Raw genomic sequence first — 12,018 nt, forward strand, 5'->3', positions numbered from 1 at the left:
TATATATAACATATATATATAAATATAACATATATATATAAGAACATTCTAGAATGTGCCTGATGATCCTCTCCTTGGCACTTTGGAGAGCTCTGGTGTTCACGGGGAAGTAGAATTGCTGGCTCATGGAGCACGCCTCTGTGTAACGCATCCCAGCACTGCCAGGCGCTTCCCTAGAGCAGCTCCAGAGCCCACTTTCCCATTAGCAGGGTATGAGCTTCCCTGTCTGCAAAACCTGCCAACACTTGGCATCCCAGTGCCTGCTAATTTTGCCAGGCCCATAGGTGTCAAGGGATAGCTCATCCTGTTTTCATTTGCATTGCTCTGATTGCTAATGAGCCCCCACCCCCCCATCTCTGTGCCTGCCCTACCCTCTCAGCCTGGCCCCTCACCCACCCTAGGCTCCTCTGCTTTGTGGTTGTCCTTCTCTGCTCCCCAGGCGGCTCATCTAGAATAGCAGGCTAAGGTCATGTTTGCAACCCCAGCTCGAGTCTCACATGGCAGGGATCAAAGCCTGCTCCAGCACCTATGGGCTGTGCAACTTCCACCAAGGGCCTTAACCTCTCTGAGCCTCAGAGTTCTCATCTGCAAACCAAGGATTCAAAATAGCACCTCCATGGGAGAGTTTCCTTGAGAATTAGGTGAGGTCATTTATACGAAGTGTTTGGCACACAGTATGGCTGAGCAGTGGTAGCTGCCAGGTGTCCTGGCGCTTGCAGTCGTGCACTGTCATTATCTGTTTACCGGGCCGGCCTCCACAGCCTGGGAGGACTCCAGGATTCCAGTCCTGGGAGGACTGCTTGCGCTGCTTCTTTCTATTTTCAGCTCCCAGCCGTGCTGGGCCAACAGTAAGACCTTGAACAAATCATGTCGGGCTCGCTGGAGGAGAGTTAAGCATCAAATGATACGTTGGCCTAGATGCCTTTATAAAAGTCCTTTCTAACCCTGAAATTCTATGATGAGGAAATTACCCAGGAAAAAGTTCTTGCTGGGTCCTTTCTAAGGTTTCTAAATGGGGCTTTATTACACACTGCAGGTAATTATAGGAGGCTATCATCTTTCCGCTGACCAGGGGATCAGAGCCTTGGCAGAGGCAGGGCCTCTGCCTTCAGCTGAGCGGTGGAAGGCAGCCCTAGCGGACAGAGCCTCAGCGGGTGGCCCTCTGCTCTCTATCCCAGGGGATGCAGGGCGGCATCTAGTGGCAGGTGAATAACATCAGGAAAGTCATGGAAAGCAGCAGCAGGTGACACCGTTAGAACATCCAGTCCATAGGTCACACTCTCCTATGTCCACAGGGGCGATGTGGGTAATACCAATGGATAAACAGATCTGGGTAAGCAATAGGGAGTGGTGGGGCCTGTGGCAAACTGGAAAAATGACCATGTCCTGACCAAAGGAGATAACTGCTGCTCAACCCCAGGGGATTGTCGCTATGGGGAATGTGAGCCCAGGGTTCCCGGACCTTCCTTCTTTTATTAAAGGAAGCCAGAGTCCAGGTTTTTTGGTGAAGTTTTCTGAATTTTAAAAGTGGCAGCTAATTCAAAGTTTTGTCAATTGCTATGTGATGCAGACAAAACATGCACATGAGGCAACAGTTTCCATATCCTCTGACTTAGCACAACCTTGGGCCGATTGGGAGGTTCGAAATTTGGGGAAGCTGCCAAAAATCCCCAGGGAGGTAGTGATGCTGAAGGACACTGGTCTTTTGTGGCTTAGCCTGGGCGTGTTTCCCACCGCCCTGATGGACTTCTCACCACCACCTTTTTCCAAGGCAGGAACTGAAACCCAGAGAAGGAAAGAAACTTACTCAAAGTCACACAGCTTGTAATGGCAGTCTCCAGAGTCGGGCTGGGGCTGTTGGGCCCTCTGCCATGGAACTGTCCAACCACTGTGCTGCCAGAAAAGACACTGGAATGGCTTCAGTAAAAGCCTGACCTGGAGCTTGGCACAGGGCAAATTCTGACTGGCTGCCAATCTGCAGAAATCGACTCACACACCATTGGGCAGGGAGCTGCCGAGCACTACAGCTGCCCAGGGAGAGCCGTTGTGGGTTTGCTGAGCTCACATTTTCAGCTCCGATGGTTGCAACCTGGATTCAGGTACCGACTCTGCCCTCTCCTCACTGTGTGACCTTGGATAAGTGACTTCACCTCTCTGTGCTCAAACTGAATAGGGGGCGACAATAGGGCCCCTCATCCTAGGTTGTCGGGAAGATTGAACGGCTTAACCCACAAAAGTGTTTGAAACAGTGCGTGTATAAGTAGTTAGCTATTGTCTGCAGAGCGCCAGACACATCGTAGGTGTCCAGTGAGGACGGTCGCCCTTCTATGTTACTAAATGTGTCAGAACAAGCCCATTACGTGACTCTTGCTACTTTCACGAGGACTGCACATTTCACGCACGCCTACCTCCCCACACACCGTTAATGAAAGCCCCGAGCCCCGCTAAGCTTGCTTTTCCATCTTTAGCAAGCGTTGGCTTGATGAGAATTTTCCAGATGTGGTTTGTCGATCTTTGAAAACCCCAGAGATGAGTATTTACTGCCAAAATGTGCAAGTCTGTCCAAGGGATTTAATTCGGGTGCTGGATAATGGTGCTGGAGATTTGAAGAGGGAAAGGGACAGTGTTCCCTTTCTTCGCCTTCTATCCGCCTTGGCTACCAGCACGTCTGTTCATCCCTCACAATCCTATTTAAAAAGGTCACTGGTTCCTTGTGTGAATCACGCAGTACGAGCGCTTAGGAAGAAAGGACTGGAGTGTGGCCTCCTTAGACTCCTGCTCCATCCCGTCCTTCCTCGGATGGAGTTTGTCCTGCGTCCCCATGCTGCTCCCAGCTGTGGTGGCCGCCCCCGCGCAGAGGACCACTGAGCCCAGGCACGGGACACTGTCCTTAATGAGAAGACCGGACACCTGTGCCCAGCACGTGCTGAGTTTGCAAGCTGCCTTTATCAACTCTCTGACAGACACTAGCGTTCCCATTTTCCAGAGGAGCAGACGGGCCCCAAATGTTTTCAGCACTGGTTTTAAGTTGCCCAGCAAGCAAGGAGCAGAACCTGCAGCTGCCTTTGGGCAGCAGGGAGCCCCCTCTGAAAGCACCTCTGGCAGGTATCCCCCACCCCCACCCCGTGCCTCCCGCAGCCCCTGTTTCATCTGATAGGAGATGAAGGGCAATGCAATCTTTATTGGCCCGCATCTGATAGATGCCTTCCTGTGAAAGCCCAGAACACAATTTGGAGACTGGAGCTGGTGTTCAAATGGCCACTGATGGATTTATACACGAGGCTTCACCTCTCATGTTGAGACATCCGATGGGATAGAGGGTCTCGGCCTGGGACCTCCAGTGGGAACAGGTGTGTGTAGCCTGGTTCCCCAAGGACACAGCCCAGAGGCAGTGACTGGAAAGGGAAGCTGTGAGGAGCCTGTCACCTTGGCTAAATTGTTGGGTGACAAGTCACTGTCCTCCTGGGGCGACGCAATCCGGCCAGGCTTCCCTCTCTGACCTCGTCCTGTGAAACTATCCCCTTGGCTCAGCACGCTCGCACCGCACTGGCCTCCTGCTGAATACAAGCTCACGTCTGCATGTGATCTTGCGCTGACTGCCCCTCTGCCTGAACTCTGCTCCCCTCACCGCTGTCTTTGCATGGCTGACTCACACGGGAGCTCAGCTGCAAACCCTCCCGGTGCTGCCTTCCCGGTCACCCGTTGTCATGCCACCCCCTTTCATTTTCTGCAGAAGTGTTCACTGCGCTGTCTAATTGGATGGGTGAGTTTCTAGAAGAGGAGGGGGCTTTGCCTTGTTTGCTGCTGTATCGCCAGCATCCAAGAAGGGCCCGGTGCATTCTGGGCCCCGGTGAGTCTTTGCTAAATGACCCAAAGGCTTCTGTGGCTCATTCTAAAGCTGAGAGTTTGAACCAGGTGGTTGAGGCAAAGGGGGCCTCGTGTAATCCAGGTTTCAGTCATTGTCTTTGCGCCGCCCAGGGTGGTGGGGCACCAGGAGGTGGTCACCTCCCAGGTGAGGCAGCTCCTGTCTGGCTGGGGCAATCCCCTGGAGCAAGCGGCAGCTGTGAGCTGCTAGCAGCCATAGTGGCTGAGGAGTGGTGGCCCAGCCTAGGGAAGGCCATCTGGGCTGGGTGCCCACAGCATCCCCTCTGCAGAGACCCAGCGCCTTCAGGGAGCCTGACCCCAGCTGAGGAAAGTAAAAGCTGAAACCAGCCTTTCCAGGTGAATCGACTTCCAGGGTCCCTGGGAGTGAGGGATCTGCTGCCGTAGGAAAGGCCAGCAGCTCTGGGCTCCCCGGCCCTGCCCCTCCGTGCCACAGTGGGTAAGCGACTCCGTGAAGGATGCTTCGCCATGAGCGACAGGCCGGCGGCTCCCCGGCCACTGCATCTGTGGCCTCGAGGCTTACCGGCTGTTAGTTCTGCCAGCCTGTGTCCCACCAGAGCTTCCGTGAATGGAGAAAGTGAGCAAACAACACACGTTGCTTGTTCTAGAAAGGAATTACTTTTAATTCAACTCTATTATGATTTTTCAAAATCCCTCTTTTCATGTTTCTGTGGAGAGTGTGAGGCAGGCTAAGCCCATCCAGGGCACCCATGCCCTCCTGCTGGCCGGGGCGGCCACTATGTAATATTAACGTCCGCGGGCCTCAGGGTCATCCATTATTGATGTGCAGAGGTCAGCGAGCTCAGGTGCATGGCGTGAGCGCACTCGGCTGAGAGGGACAGAAAGAGGCTCAGGCTGTCTTGGCCGTTCAGGAAGTTCTTACCGTCCCTACCCCCAGGCAGGAAGGCGTTTTGCACACCTTACGGGTAACAAGAGCCAAGAGCACCTGTGGCTGACACTGCTGCAAGCCCACCCGGTTACAGTTAAGCCACGCGTGTTATTATCTCTTGTCATTGTTGTTTAGGGTGGGCCCCCACTCAGCTTTTAGGGAAAAAGCTAAAACAATAACATTTCCCTAATTCTCAGATACTCTCTCCCTTTATAAAATGCCCAGCTGCGTGTTTCCTGCCAGTTAGAATATTCCAGAGTCAGGCCCACCCCCACCCTATGTGACCTGGGACTTGCCACCTGCACTGGCCTCTGGGGTGGGGCGGGGCCGAGAACAGCTTCCACCTGACAGACGGGCTCCCAGCCTCCACTGCCCCTCACCACGCCTGGGTTACTGCCAAGCCCTGCCAGGTGAACCTCGGATCCTCTCTCTGTCCCACAGGACGCTGGGGCTACCTTGGGGACTGCTGGGAGGCTCCACAGTGTGTGTGAAGCATCTTAACCCCATGGTTGGTGCAGGAGAGAGCTCAGAATTAGAGCAGGCCCTCTGATCTTCCGTCTAACGCAGGAAATGGCCCTAGCGATCACGCAGTACACTGCTTCCATTAGCCGTTTGCGACTAGAAGGCTGACACTGAGGTCCCCTGACTGCCACCCAGCACTCTGCAGGCAACTGCTGTGCTCGCCTCACCGGTGAATGGCTTGTTTGGGCTCTGTCACTTCACATTAGCCCTTAAGATGTATTTACTCTGAGTGCCTGAGCTGAGCACGTTTCAGGCACTCTCCCTGTGGTAAGCCTGACCATTTCTTTTTTTGTTTGTTTTTTCAGATAAAGAAACTGAGACGTTGAGAACTCCCCTGAGGTCACACAGCGGGTAAGTGGCAGACCTGGGATTTGAACCCAGCTCTCTTTGGCTCCAGGACCCGTGCTCTTAATTGTCTTGCTTTCTCTGCCTTCAACCATGTTGAAATGATTGTCCCTCCGCCCCCCAAGCGGGGGAGACCTGTGGCTTGGTTCCTGTGTCTTTCCCTGTGCGTCCTGCAGCACCCAGGACACAGCAGGCTGTCCATACCTGTAGGATGTTTAGAAGGCAGCCCTTGCTAACCCCGTGTGGTGGGGCAGTTCGGGGAACGATGTGTTCATCTCATCATTAGAAAGTTCTGGTTAACTGAGTGTTTCGTTTGCCACATTCATACACACCGACAAGCCACCAACGCGGATAACAGGAGAACTGCTTTCTATACCCCAATATGATGATGGCGCTCTCCATGTGTAGGGCTGTATCTATAGCCTGTTTCAAAGATGGGTGATTTTTTCTTTGTGATTCAGAAAGTAGGACCCTTGACTTCGTGGTAGGAAGGCAGGCAGGGCCGGCGGTGGAGGTGGGGTCCAGTTATGCACCCCAGTTATGCACCCACCAGGGACACCCAAGCCCTCTCCCCCATCTTCGAAACCCACTCTCTTGTTTCTAGAAGATTTCTTAGAACCCGTTTCTGAGAAAACTCTGAGAACAAACCAGTCCTACTTAGTAACGTGACCACAGATTAACAGCCTGATTTGGTCTCTGCGTCTCCAGAGACCTCGTGGGTTGGGGGTTGGAAATGGATGTGGCATTCTGGGGTCACCAGCGTGGACAGTGGGTGTGGTCTGTGGAGAACTTTGTTTTTCAAACCACCTTGGGGGTGGTGAGAAGGCCCAGCAACTAGGTTAGGGGTCCCCACCCCCACCTTAACCGGAAAAGCTGTTTTCAGTCTCTGGTTTCTGCCTGGGTGCAAGATAACAGTTTAAAGAGCCACGATCTAACGGCAAATGTCCCTGTCCAGAAATCTGCTTCTAGGTCTGGCTCTGCTCTATCACACTGTGTGGTTTTAGCCACGCCCCTTCCCTTTACCAGGCCTCAGTTTGCCCCTCTGTACAGTGGGCTGTGGACCAAATACAGCTAAGGCTGACCCTCGGCGGTGGTTTCCCAGCCGGGGTAGCAATGAGACTTTGATGACGCTCATGCTGCTGCTTTAGCTGACAAGCAGAGCTGTTGAGCAGAGAACTGAGGAGCGGGTGGGTGGTGTTTAATAAAAACAACCCCATCCTCCGTGGGTGTCCTGGTCACGCATACCTAGGTTCAGGAACAAGCCACCTTGGCTGACAGAGGCCCTTTCACCATTCCAAGGACGTTTCCCCGAGGCTCCGGGTTATCTGGGAGCAGACCCATGGGCCCCACAGTGGGGCCAGGTGCCTCCTCACATGCTGTGCGCCCGACATCCTGCCCAGGCCTGAAGGAGCGAGCAGGCAGGACTTACACTTGCTTGCCACAGCTCTGGACAGCTGTACAGGCACACAATGTGGTTTGGTAGTATTTTTGGTTTTGTTGTTTTTGCAGAAGGAAAGGAAGTGTGTAGGCTGAGCTCTGCCCTCCGCTTCCTGAGGAGGGCCAATCTGCTCAGCAGGGGACAAGCAGAGCTCAGCTAGGAGAAGAAACCTCCAAACACAATGTGCAGAGATCAGAGGGTACCTGCACTAAGCCGGACCCTGTCCCAGGCCAGTCCTGGGCAAGGCTGACTTGAGATTGTCATTGCAATCACCCTATTATCTGTAGGAGGACGTTAAGGCCCAAAAATGACTGAGACCCTCACCTTTCACTATGCACAAACTAGAATGAACCTCTGCTCCCTGAGTTTGAAGTGTTTTTCACTGTGCCCTCAGTCTACACGTATTTGTTGAGGGCCTCAGCAGGAGGTTGCAGGAACACACAACAGTTAAGTGACACAGAAGAAACCCCTGCCCTCCTGGTGGAGGGGAGACAGACAAACTAACAAGGAATTCAATACACAACAGAGTGTCATTTTGTGGTTAAGGCTGTGAGGGAAAACGCAGCTCCTCAAGGGGATAATGACAACGGTGATGGTTTAGGAAGGCTTCTCTAAAAAGGATATTTGAGCAGAAACATGAATGCAGCAAGGGAGCAGGCAGCCATGCGGATTCTAGGGTAAAGCACATGCTAGGTGGCGGGAACAGCATGTGCAAAGGCCCTGGGGCAGGGAATGTGTTTATTGTACCATCACATTCTTTGAGTCTGATTCTCTGTGTGTTTGCCTCCCCACTCTCCCGCCAAACACAGCCACTCCTGTCTTTTGTCCTTTCGATCTGCCACCTGTCTGTAGAGGTGTGGCAGGGAGCAGCAGTTGCGTAGCGAGAAAAATCAAACAGAATTGAACGGGGCAGAAAAAAGGCGTGTCTTTCATAGGAAACTACTTGTCTCATTCTTCATCTTCTTTGTACAGTGCACTCTTGGGTGACATTTGAAATGATTTCATATTCTCGCTTAGTATTTTTTTTTCTTTTTTTTTTTTTTCTGGACAAAACACGTTTGAACCAGGACTGTGAGTTTTTAGTGCACTGTAATTCACTATTTCAGGCCCATCTTTCTGAGCAAGGCCAAGAACCTGGATTCCAAAACCACAGAAATTGAGCAAGAAATGGTACTGGGGGCTCACTGCGGAGCTCGAGCTGACCGCAGGAGAGGGGGCTCCGGCAAGCAGAGCCTGCGGTGTGGGCAGGGGCAGAGGCAGGCAGACCCGTCCTGTCTGGGGGTCACTTCACCCTGCCATCTGTGTCTGGCTCCTGCTCTAGCAGCTCACAGGCTGGGTGTGCTGGAAGGGACATGTTTGGGGAGGTAGGATCCCTAGATTTTAGTCTCGGTGCCACCAAAGACTCATCTACCACCTTGGGCAAGTCACGTCCCCTCCCTGAGCCTCGGTTTCATTACCTGGCGAAGGAAGCAGGAAAGCGTGGTCCTCCCTGTGTCTCTCTGTGATCCTGAAATGCCACAAGCGTTTGCCTCCAAGGCAGGCAGCAGTCAGGCCTGGGGACAGAGCGTCCTGGCAGCTTCGCTTTGACTTGGTAGAACCGGGGCTGTCGGCAGAAGGGGGCACGACCTTGGTGGTCCTGCCTCGGGCATTCAGGTGAGAGCTCCAAGCAGTCGGTACCTCTCCCCAGTCTGGGACCTGTAGCTACAGAGCCAGATAGACACTCAACGTCTATGAGCAGGGCAATGTCTTTCTGTCCTCAGCGCCCAGAAGGAGTTAAGTCTTCCATTAACTGGATCTCATTCAGCTCGAAAAATAACAATCAGAAAGCAGCTCTTCCTGCTTACTGGCCTGGGAGCTCATTGAAAGCTTCCCATAAGGAGCGTTCAAAGAGCTTCTGTACTGTGAGGCCCAGGGCCCGGCCCTGCGTGCCTCCTCCCCAAGGAACAGGCCGCCTGGTGGTCGACCAGCAAGCCCATCGTCCAGCAGCATCATGCGTTATCCGTCTGTCCTTCTGCCCCCATGAGGGACCAGGGCTGAGAGTACAGCACCAGGGATACAGAACTAAATAAGACACAGTCTGTGTGCCCTCAACGGCCGTTCAGGCTCCACCTGACCACATCCTCCGTTTGGTCGAATTCCAGAGAGTTCATGGCTGAGCTCACTCTCAAGGTCATAAAGATGCAAGCATTCGGAAACTCTCACATCTCTATGTTATGTATTTTCCCAAATTCACTGGCTTGATAGGTTCTGTGGTTACTACCTAAGGCTGGTATCTCTCTCTCCTTCAATCAAATCAAATTTTCTCCTGGTCTGTTCCATCTAACACACCCGAGCCTCATATGAATTCCCATTCAGAACGGGAAGAGCATTCTGGGAAAAACGAGTCGCCTGTGCAAAGGTCCTGTGGAGGGTTGGAGAGGGAAAAGCGGTGGAGAGGGAATCAGGGAAGTGTTACTAGGGAGGTGGTCCTTGAGACGTGACGGTCACCAGGTGGGGGAAGGCATGAGACAGAAAGTGGCCCCATCCACAGGGCCATTTTGCTGATAGTAAAATACTTTACCGTCTGGAAAGCAGAACAGCATAGGTGTTAAGTCTGGGATTTGATTTGATGTCACTTACAGGCTAATGAGTTAGCCTATTCTTGTTTCATGGGTGCTGGCAGAAGACACGGGACCCCTGAGTCAGAGACCAGGGGCTGTATCACTCATGGCACAGCTGGCAGCGTGAGCTTTGGGTTTGTGTCGGCTCCCCTTGGCCCTCTGTCCACGGGGACCGGCCAGAGGTCCCTGACAGATGCCTGCACATGCGGTGGGCTGCAGTGTAGACCAGGAACCCTGAGTGTGGGGAATCCACCATGTGTAGCAAACAGGAAGCAGGCTACCCCCTCAGGTTTCATGATTGCTTACTGCAAACACAACCTGGAAAAAAATGACCCACATAAAAAGCAGCCGGGGCCTTTCATTCTTCGCCTACACAGAAAACACACATGAGCGTGAGGCCTGTGGAGCTGCGTCTCCTGGCACTGGGTTGGCACTGAAGAAGTCTGGGTTTCAGTCCTGGGTTTAACACCTGCGACCTGGGAGATTAGGTAGATTGTAACCTCTGGACTTCTTTTGGCCTCCGTTTTCTCATCCGTAAAATGGGGATAAGACCTACCTTTCGGGTGATTATTAAAGATTATGTAAGATCACTCTTCTAGGAGCACAGTGGGGAATGAAGGGAGGTCTCTGAACTCCGGGAACCTAGTTGCATGGAAAATATTTTCAGCTATACGATAAGTACATGGTGTCAGAAAACAAAGGCAGGGGAAGTGCCGGGGGTGATAAACATTGCGTACGATTCGGGGATACAAAAGAGTCAGGGAAGGTCCCTCCAAAGAGTGGACATTTGACTCAGTATTCTGGGCTAAGTAAAGAATATTTAAGCTTTCTATAGGAAAAACACTCTGGGCAAAGCTAATTGCCTGTGCAAAGGTCCTGTGGTTGTCAAGCTTGAGGTTGGTGTGGCCTGAGCAGAGTACACAAGAGAAAAGGCGTAGAAAGTGGAGCCAGACCGTAGGCAAGGGCCAGCTCTTGTAGGCTCTTGCAGACCATGATAAGAACCTTAGATTTCATTCTAGGTGTGGGGAGAACCCACTGGAGACTTGAGCAGGTGAGAGGCGTGAGCAGGGAACAGCGTGGAGAGGGCATGAAAGGAGGGTGTAAGGTCTGGGATGGGATTTTTGTCCTCCCATTACGAAGAGGCTGGATTGTCAGTGTCTCATGGACCTGAGGCACTGCCGGAAAGACCCCGCTCCTTTTATGCCTGGAGCCTGAGCTCAGAGGGAATGCTTTAAATTTTAGGGAAGATGATAGCTCCGTCGATGCTTTCAGAGGCTGAGCTCAAGAAATGAAAGGGAGTGAATGTTTTTGGGGCCAACGCCAAGTCCCGGCTTCTCAGGAGGCGCTTGCCCTCTGAGCTGCCTATCTGCCTGCAAAAGAGGGAGAAAATTAGCATCTGGGCGTGGTTTGGGGGCCACAGGAATAGAAGTCGGATCTGAAGACCACGTGCTTCGTTTGTCTGCATTAGTGAGAGGCAGCAAACTCCTCCTCATCATTCAGCCTCCCGGGTTTTTGACTGTTCCTCTTCTTCGCTGAGAATCAACATGTTGGGTGTGTAGCTCCAAGCGCACAACATATATACACACAGACACCTGCCAGCAAAATTCACCTGCCAGTGTCTCCCTGATACAGGGTAGTGCTGGCCATTCGTCAGGAGAGGGAAGGAGAAAGTCAAAGGGCCAGGACCCCAGAGGAGAGACAACTGCTGGGCGGCCCCTCTTCAGGTTTTGCCCCCCACTCCCACCCCACCCTTTATACCTGGCGAGAGCCCTCCTATCCCTCACCCATTCCCCGGTGGTCTGTGCGTCAGCCCAGGGCGCTCACAGACGACCGTTTGCAGTGCCCCATTTACAGGTGAGGAAGGCTTGCGGAGGTCACCCAGCTGGCCAAACGTAAGCGCTGGAACCCTCCGATGGAGAGCCCTGCCTCGTGTGGCGTTTGCCCTGCCACTCCCGGAAATATGCCTGGACATGCCACCCTGTCCGGCCTTGGTCTCCCTGAGACCCCAGGGGAGCAGCCAGCCTTTTCAAAGCGCGCCTCGCCCCCCTGCGTCTTAGCAGGACATAAAAGTGCACCTGTGTGTTTTGAAGCAAAATGGGCAGAACAAGAGGTTTTGAAAGCGCTGCGTTCTCCGAGTGGGAGGCCCTTTGATGGGCAGCTGGGAACAAGGTGTGCCGTCTCCCGCTCCCAGCCCTCGAGCTGACGCAGAACGGCTCTCTCCCTGGGGCACTCCTGGCCAGCAGGGCGAGGGTGTGCCTGTCCTGGGGGCATAGAGAGGGACTGATGATTACCGTGAAGCACACTAAGTTCATCTTCTTAGAGGAGGTGACACGTATGGCAGG

The 12,018-nt window shown here is 53.1% G+C and overlaps 1 protein-coding gene across 4 annotated transcripts in view; it reads left to right on the plus strand.

The window, feature by feature from the left end:
* Positions 1–12,018, plus strand: part of ST3GAL1 (ST3 beta-galactoside alpha-2,3-sialyltransferase 1) — a 68,091-nt gene that overhangs the window by 34,117 nt on the left and 21,956 nt on the right. For all 4 annotated transcript variants that reach the window (XM_019651289.1, XM_019651288.1, XM_019651287.1 and 1 more), the window contains one exon: positions 5,599–5,644. The gene's annotated coding sequence lies outside the window, so the exon portion shown is untranslated. The remainder of the gene's footprint in view (positions 1–5,598; positions 5,645–12,018) is intronic.

The sequence above is a fragment of the Hipposideros armiger genome, unplaced genomic scaffold, assembly GCF_001890085.2.
Source record: "Hipposideros armiger isolate ML-2016 unplaced genomic scaffold, ASM189008v1 scaffold_157, whole genome shotgun sequence".
In the NCBI taxonomy this organism is placed as follows: Eukaryota; Metazoa; Chordata; class Mammalia; order Chiroptera; family Hipposideridae; genus Hipposideros; species Hipposideros armiger.